This window comes from Mustela lutreola, chromosome 14, assembly GCF_030435805.1.
Source record: "Mustela lutreola isolate mMusLut2 chromosome 14, mMusLut2.pri, whole genome shotgun sequence".
Taxonomy (NCBI): domain Eukaryota; kingdom Metazoa; phylum Chordata; class Mammalia; order Carnivora; family Mustelidae; genus Mustela; species Mustela lutreola.
This window is the reverse complement of record NC_081303.1, coordinates 49,802,778-49,820,298: the sequence shown is the minus strand read 5'-3', so window position 1 is coordinate 49,820,298 and position 17,521 is coordinate 49,802,778. Positions and strand designations below refer to the sequence as shown.

The following is a 17,521-nucleotide window of genomic DNA, read 5'->3' as shown; positions in this document are numbered from 1 at the left end:
GGTGAGAGTAGATGGTAGTTGGGTTTTTAAAATGTCCTTATTTGGCAAAATAAAAAAGTTGGCAGCCTCATAGTGGTTCCTTAAATTTCGTTTTTTGAAATTTAACTCGTGCACGAAATCCAAAAATCTTGCCTCCAGGCAGGACCTTCTCCAAACAGATGAGAATCTCCCTGATAACAGCTCTTTTGGGTGGATTCCTGAAAACCCAGACTTGGGCCTTGTCACCACTGTTCTTTCCCTGTGGGTCCTTGGGTCATGATAAACTCATAATGAGTCTTGGTTTTCTCATTTTTAAAAGTTGTGGGAGGGTCTTACCTCCCAGACAAGGCCAGGCTCTGGCAAAGGAATGTACTCTTACTTCCTCTTCCTCTTTATCCAAGAGTCAGAGTCTCCCTTTTCTGAGGGGCTCCAAGATCAGGCTTTGCCAATTCTTATTTCTGTAGTTATCTTTTGGAAATGATGGAAGTCATTTTCTATCCTTGGAGGAGAGTGGGAATTTGTGGCTTGGATTTTGGGAGCAGCAAGAGGTTTATTTCACGTTTGGTCTCCAGTGTTAGTCATTCGGAAATACCCCAAATGAGTTAAGGGCATTTAAACATCTTGCTATAAGTTTTTGTGGCTCTTCCCGAACTCACAAGAGTATCCCTGGAACTTTCCTAAATCTACAGGCTCCTGGAGCCATGAGCATGTCTGAGTCTTCCACCTTCTGAGGAGTCAGGCCCGGAATAGCAACAAATCTGTGGGAATCCCCAGGCAGCCCCAGCTGCCAGCCTGAGTCATGTGGTTGGATGTGCACATGCGTGCAGACCTGTAGGGGAGAATGCGTGAAAGGGAAAATCGGTTTGAAATCATCCTAGACTTTGAGCTAGATGCTCATTTTGAGATTTCTTCTAGGACCCTTTTTCTGAAAGCAGATGCCAAGGAGAGAATTTTCTGATTGTCCCCATTTTCATGTTCTGAAACAAGAGTCTTCCTAGCCTAGGAAAGCAGGTTTAACTCGGGCTGTTAAATTTGGGCCTCACTTCAAGCTTGCCTGGGGCAGAGGGAGACACAGAACAAGCTGGTGAAAAACTCAGGAGCCTCAGGTTCTGACCTGGAAGACCAAGGCCAGGTGCATGAAATTCTCCTCTCCAAGAGATTGCTGGGTAGTGACGGGTCAGTAGGACAGTACAGCCCTCCAGAACAGTGCTGGAGAAAAACTCACAGCTGTGACTGACGACAGATACCACAGACCTATTCAAAGTAGCCACAGGGAGAGAGGCAAAGTGATAAAGGACCCAGGAAGTGTCAATTAAAGATCTCTGCCACCTGAGCAGTTTCTGTAAGGTAGAGACCTCCACAGTGTCTGTCTGATGGCTCTACCTGGGTGTGGGGCAGGCAGGTGATGGGGACATGACGGTGGTTCTCTTAGCACATCTCTGGTCACTGGTCATGGTGGCTTTCCTTAGGGAGGCCTTCATGAGGATTTTGTCTTAAACTTTGGATAAATTTGGGACACAGATTCAGAGCGTGCAGTCAAACTCCTAGAGATTAGGATCTCTTCTGATGTTCAAGCCCAAAGGGCGGAAGGTGTTAACCACTCAGCATGGCTTTTTCTGACTATAAAGGTCAACGGGAACATGACTGGGACCTTCAAGATGTCCCTGTCCTTATCACGGTGAATACTGTGGAAAGCAAGCTCTGGACTCCAAGGCCACCTTTGTCTTCAACTGGCTGCATGGTTTTGGGCAACTCAGTTCGTCTCTGGGCCTCCTGATTCCGCATCTGTCAAATGAGGGAAGTGAACTTGATGGCCGCCATCCCACTTAACTCTGCACACCTCAGTTATCCATCTGATGGACAGCAGGGCCTTTCCCAGAACTTCATGGAGACTGGTTGCTTCACGAGGTGGAGTCTGCAGGTTTGTGTCCAGCAGCTTCACGTCTCTCAGGAGGGTCTGTTGGCTTGAGGTGGCAGGATGAGACAGGTTTTCTTACGACAGCAGATCTGGGGTCAGAACCTAGAAGCATACCGGGATGACAGTGCCTCAGAATGGGTCAAGTCCTTCATAACTACCAGTAAATCCCTGAAATGCACAGCTGGAGCCTAGAGATCTGAGAGGAGCAACTGCCCAGTATCGTTAACAGTTATTGGCCAGGGCTAGTTTCCAATTGTAAAAGCCTGGGGGCCACGAAACAGCATCAGGAGAAACACACCAAGCCTGTTCCACCGCGTGCTGGACGGTCTTGTTTCTCCCCCCAGAGCGGCCCATCTTTATCATCTTTTTCTTCCTTCTTTCAGCCCAACTCTCTGCAAACTTTGGCCCCCTCCATCCCTTCGTGTTCCTTGAGGCTTGGACACTTGTTCCCCTAGGAAGGCCTTTCAGGCGTAGGTTGCACAGGTGGAGCTGTGGGGTGGTAATGGGGTAGAGAGCGGGTGGGAAGTACAGTGAGGTGGGGAGTTGGGTGATGTGCTTGGAATATTGGGGCATGTCTGTACCTGAATTCCAATCATACAACGACAGCACATGGCCTCTGCCTGCTCTGTTCAGGTGGAAAGACAGCGAATTCTTACAGGCTGATGGGCTGGTCTTTGGATCCTCTCCCTTATCCCATGCCAGCTTGCATTCCAGGGACCCGGCTCAAGGCTGCAGGAACCAGGGACCCAGGAAAGATTCCAGATTGGAATAAGACAATAACTCTGGTGGCTTTCCCGAAACCCCTGTCTTCAGGGTCCAGAGGAACAGTATAGACCATAACTGGTCATCTGAACTCCTACGGCCTGTGGGTAACATGATGCGTGTACTGTGTACTACATCGAACCTCAAGCAGGGTCTGGAGCAGCTCCAAAATCAAACATATTAACCTTTCTGCAGCACAGCTTATCTAAAGCATCACATAACTGGGACAAAGAAAAGCTATGAAGACTCTCATGCCAGTTCAGGTCATGCTTTGTTGCTAATTAGGTTCGAGTTAGGTTGGCGTCCGCCAGGCATTGAGTTAGGAAAAAATGTTCAACTTTTAGATGTTTGTGTATTTGGGGATGCTGTTAAGGCACTGGGGTTCTGGACTGCCTTGTAGAATCCTATCCGGTGGAATTAGCATTCCCATTTCACAGAGGAGGAAGGTAGGGCTCAGAGAGGATTAGTGACTTGCCTAAGGCCATTCAGCCAATATGGGCAATTTCAGTCCAGAGCTGTCTGCGCCCAGAGCCAGGCTTCTGCCTCCAAGGTATGGCACACTTTACCTCTCTAGCAGCGAGTGAAAGAGAGTTGAGGGTGGGTGGGGCGCTCTGACTTTGGCGATGGCCCCAGTGAGGGAAGTGCTTTCTGCCCTCTGATAGGGATCGTTTATTGGCTTGTTCTTATTTATACATTGACTTGTGGGATCCCAGTAGGCTACAAGCTCAGAAGAGAGGAAGCTAAAGTTCAATCAGCTTTGTGGCTTACAAGAAGAATCCAGCTGGCTTCACAGGGGCTGAGAGAGCCAAGAACAAATGGGGTCAGATTGGGTTTAGCGAGAGAAGCATCATCTGCAGTGGAAACAACCCCTGTGCAGAACCAGAGGAATGCACAGCGCTTCCTGCCTCCCCACCCGTTGCCTGACTGTAGAAGTCTTGCCTCGAGTAAGGACTGGCCTTCCAAGAAGGACTCTCTGGAAGGATCCCAAAGCCCAGATATGGGTGAGAGTGATGTGCAGCTTGAAATAAGAATTCGATTAGGGGGTCTCACTGGTCTTCATTAGCGATGTGAAAAAAGGTCAAAGGAAGTGCTAATTTAATCTGCTGAATCATATGCTTTTAACCCTTCATTGGAAAGATGGACATTGGTCCGTTATGCGGGCAATGGCCCCTCCTTCTACTTTCTGTGTGCTGTCAGAGGACAGCTGCAGTGCCTGGGCCATTGCTAGGTCAGATAAGATCTGAACTCCTAAAATCCAGGCACGCAGGTGTCCATGGTGTTCCAGTGAGGAGCCTGCCACCAGCAAACTCTGCTCTGGTAAGGGAGTGGCTGTGCCATGTCCTTCACTAGGAAGATAGCCATTAGGAAGGGTGGTCGGTTTGTTGCCATAGGAACAAGGAACATCTGCTCCAGCAAGATGAGCAACTTCTCTCCAACTAGAGAACAGAAAGGAAAAAAAAAATTCTTAAAGGGACCATTAGCTCATGGTATTGGTGCCAGGGAAGTAGTTTATCTGAAGAAGACCCAAGGGGCAGATCAGACCCCTTGGCCTGAGAGCTCTGTGAGGCTCTGGGGCAGCAGAAGACCCACATTTGCTTTGGAAAATGCAGGAGAACAAAGACAAGTTTTTTTTTTTTCCTGCCCTGGATAAGGGCTGTCCTCTGAGAACATGTCTCAAAGCTGAGTCGGTTTGTTGGCCCAGAACTCCCCGCCTCCCTCTGTCACCTGCCGCCTTCCTTGGGGATTTTAGCTCCCCTCTGTGGTTGCCAGCTCCCTCCTAAACATCCCAGAAACTTTTCTAAGCTGAGTAGTAGCAAACTTTCCTGTTTTCTCTGACCCTTACCCTCATCCTTGTCCACTCTGATGGCCTCATCTCCGGGTTGGCCTGATTTTCTGCGGCCCCGTGGGCAAGGATCCCAATCCCTTTCCTTCTTCCTCCACTTACCTTCCTTTTCTCCTCCTGTCAACCAGCTGCACAGGGCTGATGAGACGCTGGGTCTTCCAGAAGTCATCTTGCCCCTCTTTCGGGTGTCAGTTAGGACTTCTGGGTACATGCTTCTGAAGCTACTCAAGACAGCTTAAGCCCCAAAGGGGATTTTATTGTAAGGGTCAGAGAAATGTCTGGATCCCAAGAACAAACGAGAACCAAGAAGCCAAGTGACACAAGTACGGTGCTGGTTTGCTCTTCTGCCTGTGTTGGCTTCAGTCTTTCCTTTCACTGCAGAGAGACTGCCCAGCTTCATGGTCCGTGTACAGGGTACAAAAGATGGCCTCCAGCGGCTCTCGGGCATGCCGGTGGAGAAGGACTGATCGCTTTTCTCTCTCAGTCCCAGTTCGCAGCCCCGGAGAGAGTTTGGGTTGGGTTGAAACCAGGTGGCTACCCCTGTAAGGAAGCCTGGCATCAGCTTTAGGAACACAGCTGTTACCATGGTGACTATGTGGGTGTTGGGGTGGAGAGAGTTTCTATGAAGGGGGGGTACTTTCTAGTACATGTTAGCCCTTCGTGGGCCTCCAAGCCTAGAGGACCTTGGCTTGAAGACTTGACACACCCCTGACCTCCCTTGTTCATCTCTTGGCCTGCCTGGTCCTGGGGACTGGTGGGTACCTAGTCGGTAGGCCAGCAGTACAACTGAAGGCACCCAGGGCATGGTATGACATCAGTGTCATTCCCTGTGAGTGGGAAAGGCATAGAACCTGAACCTAGAAGGCGGGTCAGTCCCCCATCTTACCCACAGGTAACACTCTGTCCTTTTAGTGAAGTCCTTTATAAAAGATTTTATTGTTCCATCAGACACCAGGGCGTCAGCATCTAAAAACCTCACAGTCGGAAAGCCCATTACTATTTCTAAACCCAGTTATTCATAATGTAATTGAATCCATTGTCCTTCATTCCATCTAGGGCGTAGGAGGAGGACCGATGCCCACCATCTTGTTTAAGTTAGGATTGAATCAGTGACTATGAAATCATCCTCTCACATGAGAGAATGGAATTTGGGCCGGGGTATAGGGGATTTGGATTTCTGGCTGGCTGCTGCCCTTTATCGAAATGAACCTTAGAGAAGAAGGGCCGAATTGTACAGGTGCCAAGTGATAGACTCTTTTCATGGCGCTACATCCCTTTTTGTATCCACCCTCCTTCGTGCCTTTCTCTGCCAAACCTCTCCCCTCCATCTGCTGTAATGGCAGACCTGGAGCAGAAGTCCTGGGGCTGGAAGGAGCAGAGGGGAGGCAGGCCCTGCTTGGCTCTGCTCTGAAACGGGCCTGTGGGAGGGTATTGCAGAACGGAGCACTTCCCTCTGATCTCGCCTGACTCCCCTGGAGCCTGGGAGGTGGGGGTGTCTCCGAATGGAGCAGAGGGAGGGCCTGCAGGGGCCCAGGAGCCCGGCTATTTCTGTAACACAGAACACATCTGCAGCCAGCCGCAGAGAAGGTCAAACTCTGGGCACAGGGCTGGAATGCAAGGGGCCAGGCGGCAGGGAGAGCTGTGGTTTCACCCCTGCTGGCAGCTTGGAGGGCCCCTGCAACGCCCTTCCCGGGAAGGCTGGGCTGGTGGGGTGGGGCGGGACTTTGTCCCTGGTGGTGATGGTGTAGGGTTTGCGCTATGCTCCAAACCCCAATACCTGTTGCATGGAGGTAGGGAGGAATGTAATTCCAGGTATGGGAGCGATGACTCTCTGCCGTGGGCAGTATCAGGACAGGCAGAGCACGTGTAAAGGGAAGGCAAAGTCGTGCTAAGGGGAGGCAGGAAGGGTCAGACAAGCACAGGTGAGTGAATGTGTCGGATGCTCAGAGATGCGGACAGGTGTGGGCCCAGCTTACCGTGAGCCGTGCAGTTCAGCTGCAAGACCCTACCTTCCAAGACCCTGTCTAATTTGTATCCGTGGCCTTTATCTTGATGAAGTCCCTTCCAGTTGAATAAGCTTCAGACCGTGCAGGAGCAGGCTCAGCTCTGGCATCCCGGTGCACCCATGTACTACCCGGCCCTCATTCCCTTGCTGCCACTGAATTCGCACAGCCCTGTCCTCGAGACCTGCTCCTCCCGGTGTCTTCCGTGCTTCACCCATCCCCACGCAAGCTTGTGTGTGCTTCTCAAGAGTCTGTGTGTAGTTAGAAAGTTGCCCTGGTTCAGCCCTGCCTTTGTCACAGAAAGACCATCTTGGCTAAACGTGACTTGGCCACCCTGCCGTTGGCCTGCCTCTCTGTAGCACCTTCGATGAATAATCCGCTGATCTGTGCTCCTTCTTGCGCTGTGGGTCCTCCCTAGCTCCCAGCCCTCTGTGATGGGGAGGACTCTGTGATGTGCTAGGACTCCTGATGGGACATTAGCCTGAGAGAGGGCCTTTTCTCAGAGAACCTGAAGAGCTCTGGTCTCCGTGGTCCCTCTCCGTCGCTCTCATTCACGCTCTGGGCAAGGTGATTCTCCGTGTCCTGCCCAGTGGGCTCCAAGGGCCAAGCACTTGCCCGCATTATATCACTGGATGGGTGCAGTACTATAAGCACTAGCATTTGGATCTTCTCCATTAACTCCTGCCCAGTGGTGTAGTCCCTGGAACTGACTGACTTTTCCACTTCCCAGTGTGAGATGACCCAGGAAAACAATATCCGTCTCCCAGTTCAAAGTATGCTAGGGGCAGGTCTCCTCCCACCTGTGATTCTCAGGTGTTGATGATTCTGGCTTCTGAGGATGGGGGAATAAGGGACCACTGCAGATGATCACTTGGGCCGAGGTGCATAGTGGCTTAAAGGCACGGTAGATGAGATTTAGGAACCGCTAAGTGCCATCTGTTGAAGAACTTCTCTAGGAATTATTATTAAGGATCCATTCTTAGGTAGCAACATGCGAAGGGGCTTTATAGTCCAGATTAGGCCATTGTTTCCTATGAGTGAATTGTCCAAGGCAGGGGCATAGATGAGAATGATTTCTGGCATTTACTGGTTATTCACCAGGTTCCCAGCACCTCTCTTAAATTCCCAACCTGTATGATCTCATTTAATCCCATGACAAACCTGCGAGGTAGGTACATATATTACCCCTTTCCACAGGTGGGGCAGTGAAGGCACAGAGAGGTCGACTTAGCCGCCCAGAGCCCCTTAGTCAGTCCCTGGTGGAGCCAGGATTGGAACGGGGGCAGTCTGACGCCAGAGCCAAAGTTCTCAAGACTGATGCAGATTCAACTCCGTAAAAATAAACGGAGGGATTAGTTTGTAGGATGATGCATGAGAAGGGAATTTCAAGTTGCACAACGAACATGAAGTGGGACGAGCGCCGGCTTTGGACTGTGTCCTGGGCTGTAATCCCTGCTCTCTCACTGCCTGAGCCTGTCGCTCCAGGCTACTTACCTGACCTCTCAGGTTCCTGCTCCACAGGCAGGATCCCAGTACCCATCCCTGAAAGTGAGGCAGAGAATGTGCTTGGGGAGGTGTTAATTTCCTTTTCGTTTCTCTGCCAGTTGTCAAGTCTTCCTGGGGAGGGTGAGGAGTGATTTGGGAATTCAAAATTAATTCTTGTTTCTGGAGGAAAATGTCCAGCCAGGCCTCCAATACCTGATCTTTTGGACAAGACTTTCTGCCAACCCCATTTCCTACTGTTCCATCCTGGGACTGCCCTGATTCTGAGGAGAGCTGGGCGGGAGCGAGAGGGGCGGGGGCTTCAGGCAGCTCTCGAGGCTCTCAGGGGCCCATCTTTCTGCATCCTCTTTTTTCCCCTTCTTTTTAAAAACAAGGATATTCTTTTGCATAACCACTGTACAGGTGAACAGATTTAGGGAACTTAACCTCGACGCAGGGCTAGTATCTAACATACAGTCCTCACTTAAATTTTACCAGTCATCCCAATGAAGTCATTAGAATCCAAATCCGGGACCGTGTCTCTTTACTCCCCTCTAATCTAGAAGAACTCGCCAGCATTTTTTTTTTTTTTCCTTTTTGGTTATACAAGCCTCGAGGTTTTTTGAAGAGTGCAGGAACCCTCCCTAGCCCTTTCTGGGCCTTGTCCAGTCTTCCCAGCTCCCTCCCAGGTCCTCCTAGCCTCATCCTGGAGCAGGGCTAACTAAGGTGAGGGACAGGGAGTCCCCTGGTCGGTGCAACATTGAAGGGGTGTCACAAGACTCAATTATCAAGAGCGCTATTTAAAAAAATCAAATTAGGGCTCCGATTTCTTTCTTTTTCTTTCTTTCTTTCTTTTTTTTTTTTTTTTAAGATTTTATTTATTTATTTGACAGAGAGAGATCAGAGGCAGGCAGAGAGAGAGGAAGGGAAGCAGGCTCCCTGCTGAGCAGAGAGCCCGATGCTCGATGCTCGATCCCAGGACCCTGAGATCATGACCTGAGCTGAAGGCAGCGGCTTAACCCACTGAGCCACCCAGGCACCCCTAGGGCTCCAATTTCTTAAAGAACACAGTATCAACAGTTTTAAGTAAAGACAGGATGGATAGCCCTAGTGCTCAGACAACAGGGAAATTTAGTAATACCCATCCGGTTTCTCTTTAAAACACATCATTTAGGGGCGCCTGGGTGGCTCAGTGGGTTAAGCCGCTTCCTTCGGCTCAGGTCATGATCTCAGGGTCCTGGGATCGAGTCCCGCATCGGGCTCTCTGCTCAGCAGGGAGCCTGCTTCCTTCTCTCTCTCTGCTTGCCTCTCAGTGTACTTGTAATTTCTCTCTGTCAAATAAATAAATAAAATCTTAAAAAAAAAAAACACGTCATTTATCATGGATCTTTTTTTGACATTTTTATTTTGAAACATATTCCATGAATAAAATATTAATCAATTTTGATCACTGAGTTTTTAGATGGCCCTTACATTTCATGCTCCCTTGCCCTGCAGGGCGGTTTTTCCCTCCTGTCATCCAGTCCTCAGGACAAGGAGAGAGAGAGAGGTGGGGCTCCCAGCGAGCCACTGTTCTTGTGCCCTGGCCACACTGGTGGAGGAGGGAGGGCGGGGCACAGAGAGTCGAGGAGGGAGAGGTGGGGTACAGAGGCCTGGAGCCCAGCCGGGTCTCTGGCCTGGAGCCCTCTAACAGCTTCCAGCTGCTTCCACACCCACCAGACTTCCTGCCTTGGGAGTGGTGTTTGGTTGTCCCCCTCCCCCTTCTCATCAAACGTGTGATCTGATTAGATGCTTGGATCCAGTCATCTCTAACAGTCTCCTCTCTCTTAACACTGCGTGGTTCCCCTTAATCCATCCTCTTCTGACCCTCTGTCTGCTCCTGTTTTCATCCGTCCTGGGAGCCCCTTCCGGCTCTGTAAGTGACCACTGTCCAAGAGCAGGCACCTGAGGCAGGGTGAGTACCCCGACACTGGTCCACGTTCCATGTTCTGGGAGCTGAGTCAGGGCGGAGGGACACAGGTGGGGGGGGGGGTCAGCCCTACTAAGGACAGGTCTGTGGCAACAGGAAAGAGCTAAGGACTTCCCTCCCATAGGGCAGGTTGCTTATCTTGGCCAGGACCCTTTATCTCCTGGAACTTCAGGGGTTTTGTTAAAATGGGAGATGGTAATATTTTTCTGCCTACCTCATGGAATCATAAAAGATCCAAATAAGATAACGATGAGCATCATCAAGGGTTATACTTCATATTTTCTCTCCTATCATAAGACAAATAATCCCTTATTTTTATTAAGACCATATTCAGATCTGCTACATTATTCTTTTATTTTCTTTTTTTCTCTGCCGCATTATTTGACCCAACTCCGTGAGAGGTGCACAGGCTGACTCAGAGCCCATACGCCTTCCTGCCTTGAACCAGCATTTCTTTCTTTTTTTTTTTTTTTTTTTTTAAGATTTATATTTATGTATTTGACAGAGAGCACAAGCCAGGGGAGAGGCAGGCAGAGGGAGGAGCAGGCTCCCGGCTGAGCAAGGAGGAGGAGATGCGGGTTAGATCCCAGGACGCTGGGATCCTGACCTGAGCCAAAGGCAGATGCTTAACCCACTGAGCCACCCAGGTGCCCCTTAAACCAGCATTTCTGTCGGACTAAAGCGGGTCACTCGTAGAGCTGGAGCCCCTGCCTCTCCCCCCTTCCCCACAGCCCATATCCCATCACAATGTGGACAGAACAGGTAGACCCAGGAGTAGGTTTTGGGCTGTTTTGTTTTAATATTTCAAATGAAAGTTTTTGTACTTTATGGAGTTATAATTAATGTAAGATAAACTGAATCATCTGTTTAAAGGATAAAAGTTGCTGTGTTTTGTGAAACTACAAGCACAATTCACCCCCTGGTTTCTCTCCTCCTCTCAGAAATCCCTCCCTCCCTACCCCCTCTGATCTGCGGCCTCTGCAGGTTAGCTCACATTTTAAAATTTCATATAATGGAATCGTAAGTACACATTTTTTAAAAAGATTTTATTTATTTATTTGACAGAGATCACAATTAGGCAAAGAGGCAGACAGAGAGAGAGGAAGGGAAGCAGGCTCCCTGCTAAGCAGAGAGCCCGATGCAGGGCTCCATTGATCCCAGGACCCTGGGATCATGACCTGAGCTGAAGGCAGAGGCTTTAACCCACTGAGCCCCCCAAGCGCCCCCAGTACACATTTTTTAGTTGAGGGGTCTGGCTTCTTTCACTCAGCATAATTATTTTGAGATGTGTCTGTGCTGTTGTATGTATCAATAATTCACTCCTTTCTATTGCCAAGTCTTCACCCATTGTATGGATGTAACACATGCATTGGATTCACCTGTTCGTGGACATTCTTTTATTTATTTATTTTTTTGGAGTTTGGGGCTCTGGCAAACAAGCTGCAGTGAACATTTGTGAACAAGTTTGTATGGACATATGCTTTCATTTCTTTTGGGTAAATACCTCAGAAACAATGGATTGTATGATAACTCCATATTTAACTTTTTTTTTTTAAGATTTTATTCATTTATTTGACAGACAGATCACAAGTAGGCAGAGAGGCAGAGAGGAGGAAGCAGGCTCCCTGTTGAGCAGAGAGCCCAATGTGGGGCTCGATCCCAGGACCCTAGGATCAGAGCCGAAGGCAGAGGCTTTAACCCACTGAGCCACCCAGGCGCCCCTCTATGTTTAACTTTTTAAGAAACTGCTGAACTTTTCCAAAGTGGATGTACCATTTCCATCCTCACCAGCAGTGGATGAGTTCCAATTCACCTACCTTCTTGTCAACACTTGGTATGATTAGTCTTAATTTTAGCTATTCTGGTGGGTGGGTGTAGTGTTGTTTCATTGCGGATTCAATTTGCATTCCCTAATGACTAATGACGTGGAGCATCTTCTTATGTACTTTATTTGACACTGTATATCTTCTTTGGCGGGGTGTCTGTTTAAATCTTTTGCTCATATATTTTTTTATTGTGTTGTTTGCCGCCTTCATGTTTAGTTGTAAAAGTTCTTTGTACATTCTAGATAAAAATCTTACATCAGTTGTATATTTCACAAACATAGCCCCTCAGTTTATGGCTTGCCAATTTCTTTTGAAGAGCAGTTTGCTATTTTGGTGAAATCCAATTTATTGATCATTTCTTTAAAGTTGGCGAATTTTGTGTGTTGTTTAAGAAATTTGCCAAGCCGAAAATCACTAAGATTTTTCTCCTATGTTTTCTTCTAGAAATCTTATAGTTGTGGCTCTCACATTTAGATCTTGGTCCATTTTGAGTTAATTTTTTAAGGTAGCGGCAGGGGGCTTGTTTTGTTTTGGCTTTGTTTCGTGTTTGGTATATGGATCTCTGTTTTTCCTGTAGCATGTATTAGAAGGTTGTCATTCCCTCAGTGAATTGCTTCTATACTGTTCTCGCAAACCAAATGACTGTATGTGCATAGGTTTACTTCTCGATTCTCTGTTCTGTTCCATTTATGTGTGTGTGTGTGTGTGTATATATGTATATATCTTTTTTTGTTAAGATTTTATTTATTTATTTGACAGACAGAGATCACAAGTAGGCAGAGAGGCAGGCAGAGAGAGGAGGAAGCAGGCTCCCTGCTGAGCAGAGAGCCCTATGTGGGACTTGATCCCAGAACCCTGGGATCACGACTTGAGTGGAAGGCAGAGGCTTTAACCCACTGAGCCACCCAGGAGCCCTATATATATATATATCTTTATACCAATACCACATTGTCTTGGTTACTTTAGATTCATGAAAATTGTTGAAGTCAGAGAGTCTAAGACTTATAACTTTGTACTTTTTTTTTTCTTAAAGATTTTACTTTTAAGTGATCTCTACATCCAACATGGGACTTGAACTCACAACCCCCAAGTTCAAGAGTCAATGCTCTACCGAGCCAGCCAGGCACCCCTAACTTTGTACTTTCTTTTGAAAGATTTTTAGTTATTAGAGGTCCCTTGCATTTCCCCATGAATTTCCCAGTCAGTGTGCCAGTGTTTACAAAGAACTTCCAAAGACTGTGTTCAATCTATAGAAAAATATGGGGAGGATTGATAAACTTAGTTATTGGAGATCCAAGCAAAGTGGATATATCTCTTCTTATTTATATTTTATTTAATTTCTTTCAGCAGTGTCTTATAAATTTTCGTATGTAGGTCTGTCTCCCTCGTCTTTTGTCAAGATTATTCCTTAAACATTTCATGTTTTTAATCCTATTAGAGATAGTGTTTTTAAAATTTCAATCTTCATTGTTTGCTGCTAGTATATAGAGGCACTACGGATTTTTCTATATTGACTTTGTATGCTGAGCCCCTCCCCCCTTTTAAAAACTCAGTTTAACAGAGCAGGAGCCTGGAAATACCGAGGTGCTGGGCATTTGCATGATATGATAAGCATTTAAAGAGGCATGTAACAACATCAGCATCTTTCCCTGTTTAAAGTCAGTAAGTCATTCCAGCAGCAGCCCTGCAGCCAGGTAGCTGGGAGAGGGTGTGTGAGGAGGGGGTGGTATGAATCGGACCCTCCACCAGCAGTGCTCTGCTAGATTTCTGGGGGTGTTCTAGCGACCAGACTGAGTGGGAATGCAGTGCAGCCCCTTTAAGAGACTAGGACCAGGCAGCCAACAAGCCACTGGGAAGGCAGCCCGGGAGATAAGATAAGGCCCCCCGGGCTGTTTTCAGCCAGGGTCCTGAGCCACAGTGGCAGGGCTACTGATAGGCAAACAGGAACCAGGGGTGATAAGGAGGAGATGCCGGCACTAGACCCAGGCTGGCAAGGCGCGGAGCAGCCGCTCACCCACTAGGACCTGAAAAGAGAAGGGGTATTACTGGTGGGTGTGCCCGGGGACAGCACCTGCATTCTCTTGTGTATCCTATATGTTTTTAAAACCCTAATAGACTATACCTAAAGGCCTTCCACGTGGGAGATGTTCAATAAATATATTGGTTGAGTTCCTTATGTTCTCTCTACTGATAACTTTATGCTCTAGTAAGATGTTCCGATAAGCATCCGAAGGTTTTGAGACTATCTGGTTTCTTGCTCAAGCTAGAAAAATCCTGGCAAGGACTTCCTCTGAAAAGCCCTGAGCTGCTCATTTGCACATATCTGCATAGATTTGCATGTGTCCTACATGTAGATACTTCCATGCTGGATTTAGATTTCCCCAAATCAGAAGCCTATTTTTAAAAGGGATAAAGAGGGGATTTGTCTTCTCATTCCTACCCACCTTTCATCTGCATCCTCTAAACATGCAAAAAAAAAAAAAAAAAAAAAATTTCTGCTGCACTGACCTGTGAAGAAGACCACTCGAGTCTGGCATCCTTACTGTAGGTCCAAGCAGCCCTCTGCCTGTCAAGGTGTTTCTTTTCTTGGTGTCTCTTCCAATTCCTGGTTCCACTCTCCAAACTCCTGAGTGAGGCAGGGAATTATGAAGGGAAAGAAACGCTTTAGCTAGCCAGCCAGGAGCTGAAATGCCCAGAAGTCTTCACGGATGGTGCCCTGTTACCTAGACAGAGAAGCCAGAGATGTGCGCACCTGCCCGAAAGCCCCTTCCTCTCACTTCCCATCTCAGGGCTTGGGATGCTAAGACTACCTTTGTTCTCCCTCCTCCAGGAGTAAATAAAAATATCATGCCCTCCCCCAGATCCTGGCTCCTCCATTGGCCTGCTAGGCAAATATTTCATAATGTGGGCTCATCCAATTGGGCACCATGCCAGAGCCAAGCGCCTCAGGTTGCCAGTGCGCTCCAATCAGGCGGGGCAGCCTGGGTGGGACTAGAGGGCTTGCGCTCTCCGCATGGGAGGCCGGCATTACTCAGGTGGATGGCATCGATGTGGGAGTTACCACTTTGCCCGGGGCTGGGAAGAGGGGCCAGGGCTGTCCATCAGCCAGCGGGAGGCAGCCCAGCTCCGAAGGGGTTAAGGCTGGTCGGCCTGTGTGGCTGTTAATGATTGCTACCCACCAGGGACCTGGTGAGTATTAAAGGAAACCTTTTCCCTATTCCTGAGTGTGAAAGGAGTCAGAGTGAGAGCGCTTGGAGAGGGACCTCGGAGAAGAGCCAGGGAGTGAGTGGTTATCTGTCGGCGGACTGTTTGGGTGGTTCTGGGACAGGTAAGGGGACTAGATAACCCATTCCATCCGCTCCAGCAGGCTTTTGTTACAACGAGATACGCGATACAGATTCTCAGCTTGGGGCCAGATTGCGGATCACGTTGTTTATTAGAAGGAAATGCGGAGGGTTGGTTTCGTCCACGGGGGTGAACTACTTGGCACAGAAGCTGAAGATACAAACCTTTGTCTGTCCTGCCGCCGAGACAATGGTTTTGTGGGGCCGCCCTGTGCGCAAAGCTCGAGCGGCTGCTCTTCCTCCCTCTCCGAGCCATTGTCTCCGGAGAGGGGATCTGGAGCTCTGGGCAGAAGCGCCTGGGCCTCCTGTGGGCTGATTTCCCGGGACCAGGCAGAGAGGGCCCAGCCTGAGAAGCCGGGAGAGCTGTGGCTCACCTTAGAGTTAGGTGTGGAGAGAGCCAAAGGAGGATCGAACCGGTGGGAGGCGGTGCTGAGAGCTGGCAGTGGAGGGCGGTGGGTGGCGGCTCTGAACTTGAGGGAACAAAGTTTGTCATTTGGGAGCCAGACAAATCCAGAAAAAGAGGACCAATTCTGGGGGCTTAGTTATCTCTCGTTCCCTTTCTCTCAACTTCCTGTTCAGGTCCTTCCCTCAGGCTCTAAAACCTTAGTGCTCTTTGACCCAGGCACCTGCTGACAAGTCAGGAGCGCATGGGGAATGTGCACCAGAGTTCTGGGTTTTGCTGGAAGGGCAGATGGACTTTTTGCCGCTGGTGGTGGGGTGCGTGTGTGTGTGTATGTGTGTGTGTGTGTGTACTCACGCATGCACATGTGACAAAAAATGAAAGCCTGCTCTGTCTCCAAAGCAGAAACGTTGACGTGAACCCCCACTTGGCCAGGAGCGCTTTTGTCCCCTGTCTCTTTCTTGGGAGGGGAAATGTTTCTGTGACATAACGATGATGTTAGGTGGCCCTGGAGGGGTCTGTTGGACAGGAACAGAGAGCTCCCTGTGCCCGTCTGGAAGGCAGATTTGAGAGATAAGCAAACCCAGCCTCCTGGTGGCTTCCAGCGGGCGGGCGCTGCCTCTGGCTGGGCTGCCCACAGGCAAACAGAAACCAGGCCCAAAACGCGGGAGGGGCCAGGCCCCAGACCCAGCAGGGCCAGAGCAAAAGCAGCCAAGTTTCTGGGCACGGGAGCCAAGAAAGGGGGAAGTAGAAATGGGAGGAGCGGGCCACTTGTTGTGTTCTGCCCCGAACTGAGAACTGAGAGACGGAGCCACGACGGGGGCACTGGCCCTTTCCGTGCACTTGCTCACATCGTCCACCTGCCCGTGGAGCAGCCGGACCAGCCGGCGCACCGTGTCGGGGGCCTTCCTGGGCGTGCACCTGCACAGGTGCCCCGCGCGTGCAGAGGGGCTTGCTTCAGTGCTTGGCTGGCTGTCCCCATCCTGACACTTAATTTTTGAACGAGGGGCCTGTGCGTTTGTATTTTGCATGGGGAGGCTGGTAAATTCTGTAGGTTGTCTTCTCCCCAGGCCCAGCCAGGATTTGCAACAGCCACCGAGCTGCTCACACACTCCAGCAGGTATAGGCGGACTCACCTGTTACTCAAGTGTCACTTCCCAAGACTGGCTTCTGTCCTGGCCGGGAACAGTACAGCATCCTTCTCCTTCCCCTCCTCGAACTCCCCTCCATTCAGTTCTTCTTGTGGCAACTTCTTGCCCAGTGACTGCATGGCAGGGGGACAGGGGTGGGGACAGCAGTGCCCCTTACCTGATTCCCTCCTCCCTGTCTCCCTCTTCCCTTTCCTCCACAGGCCCCCCTCTTTCCTTTACCTGGGCTCTAGGCTGGGGTCTAGGCTTGGGAGGGCCTCTCCCCTTCCTCAGAGACCTTCTTCCCTTCTCTGGGCCTGGGAGATTAATGAATGCGCCCTGGCACCTGCTTCATGTGCTGTTTGCTTAGGAACAGACTGTTTCCCTGCAATTACCACGGGCTGCAGGTCTGGGTGGTGGGGTGGGGGTTGGGGAGGTGCAAGGGAAGGAAGACTCCCACACCCGCTGTCCCTGGTGGCAGTCCTTCTAGCTTTCCCCTTCGTGGTGGCTTTTCCTGCTCTAGACCAGAGGACCCTGCAGACAACCTCTTTTCTCCCCACCTCTACCAAGTTGACCAGTGCAGGAAGGAAAAGGAAGGCCGGGGAGGAGCAGGTCCCCCATTCTTCCCCCCTTTACCACCTCCCCTCTCCCCATCAGCTGGAGCTGCTGTACAACCTTCCCAGAAAGGCCTCCCCAAGCCCGCCCCCAACAGGGCTGTCAGCAACCATATTTTCAAACCTTGAAGGGGAGTCTTGATGCCTATGACTTTGGGTTACCCAAATTAATTTTGATGCGACTTTGAGATGTATCATTTTGCTTTACAGTGTTTTTAACTCTGTTGTTGGTGGCCGCGGATTCCCTTCTTCTT

At 49.5% G+C, this 17,521-nt stretch overlaps 1 protein-coding gene and 1 long non-coding RNA gene across 19 annotated transcripts in view; one reads left to right on the top strand and one right to left on the bottom strand.

Moving 5' to 3' along the window:
• The window catches only part of PLEKHA6 (pleckstrin homology domain containing A6), a 141,735-nt gene that overhangs the window by 69,636 nt on the left and 54,578 nt on the right, over positions 1-17,521 (top strand). Inside the window, exon 1 of one of the 17 annotated variants that reach the window (XM_059147139.1) lies at positions 14,807-14,971. The exons of 15 other annotated variants lie outside the window; for them this stretch is intronic. The gene's annotated coding sequence lies outside the window, so the exon portion shown is untranslated. Of the gene's footprint in view, positions 1-14,806; positions 14,972-14,999; positions 15,111-17,521 lie in introns of those variants that run through there. One more of the 17 variants, XM_059147138.1, reaches the window with a different exon arrangement.
• LOC131815341 (uncharacterized) lies at positions 10,999-17,124 on the bottom strand. Of its 2 annotated transcripts, XR_009347666.1 has the most exons (4): positions 16,663-17,124; positions 15,501-15,591; positions 14,291-14,408; positions 10,999-13,806 (listed from the first exon to the last, which is right to left on the bottom strand). It is a non-coding gene; the product is annotated as an uncharacterized LOC131815341 (long non-coding RNA). The 2 variants fall into 2 exon arrangements; XR_009347665.1 differs by lacking the exons at positions 15,501-15,591; positions 16,663-17,124 and adding an exon at positions 14,506-14,666.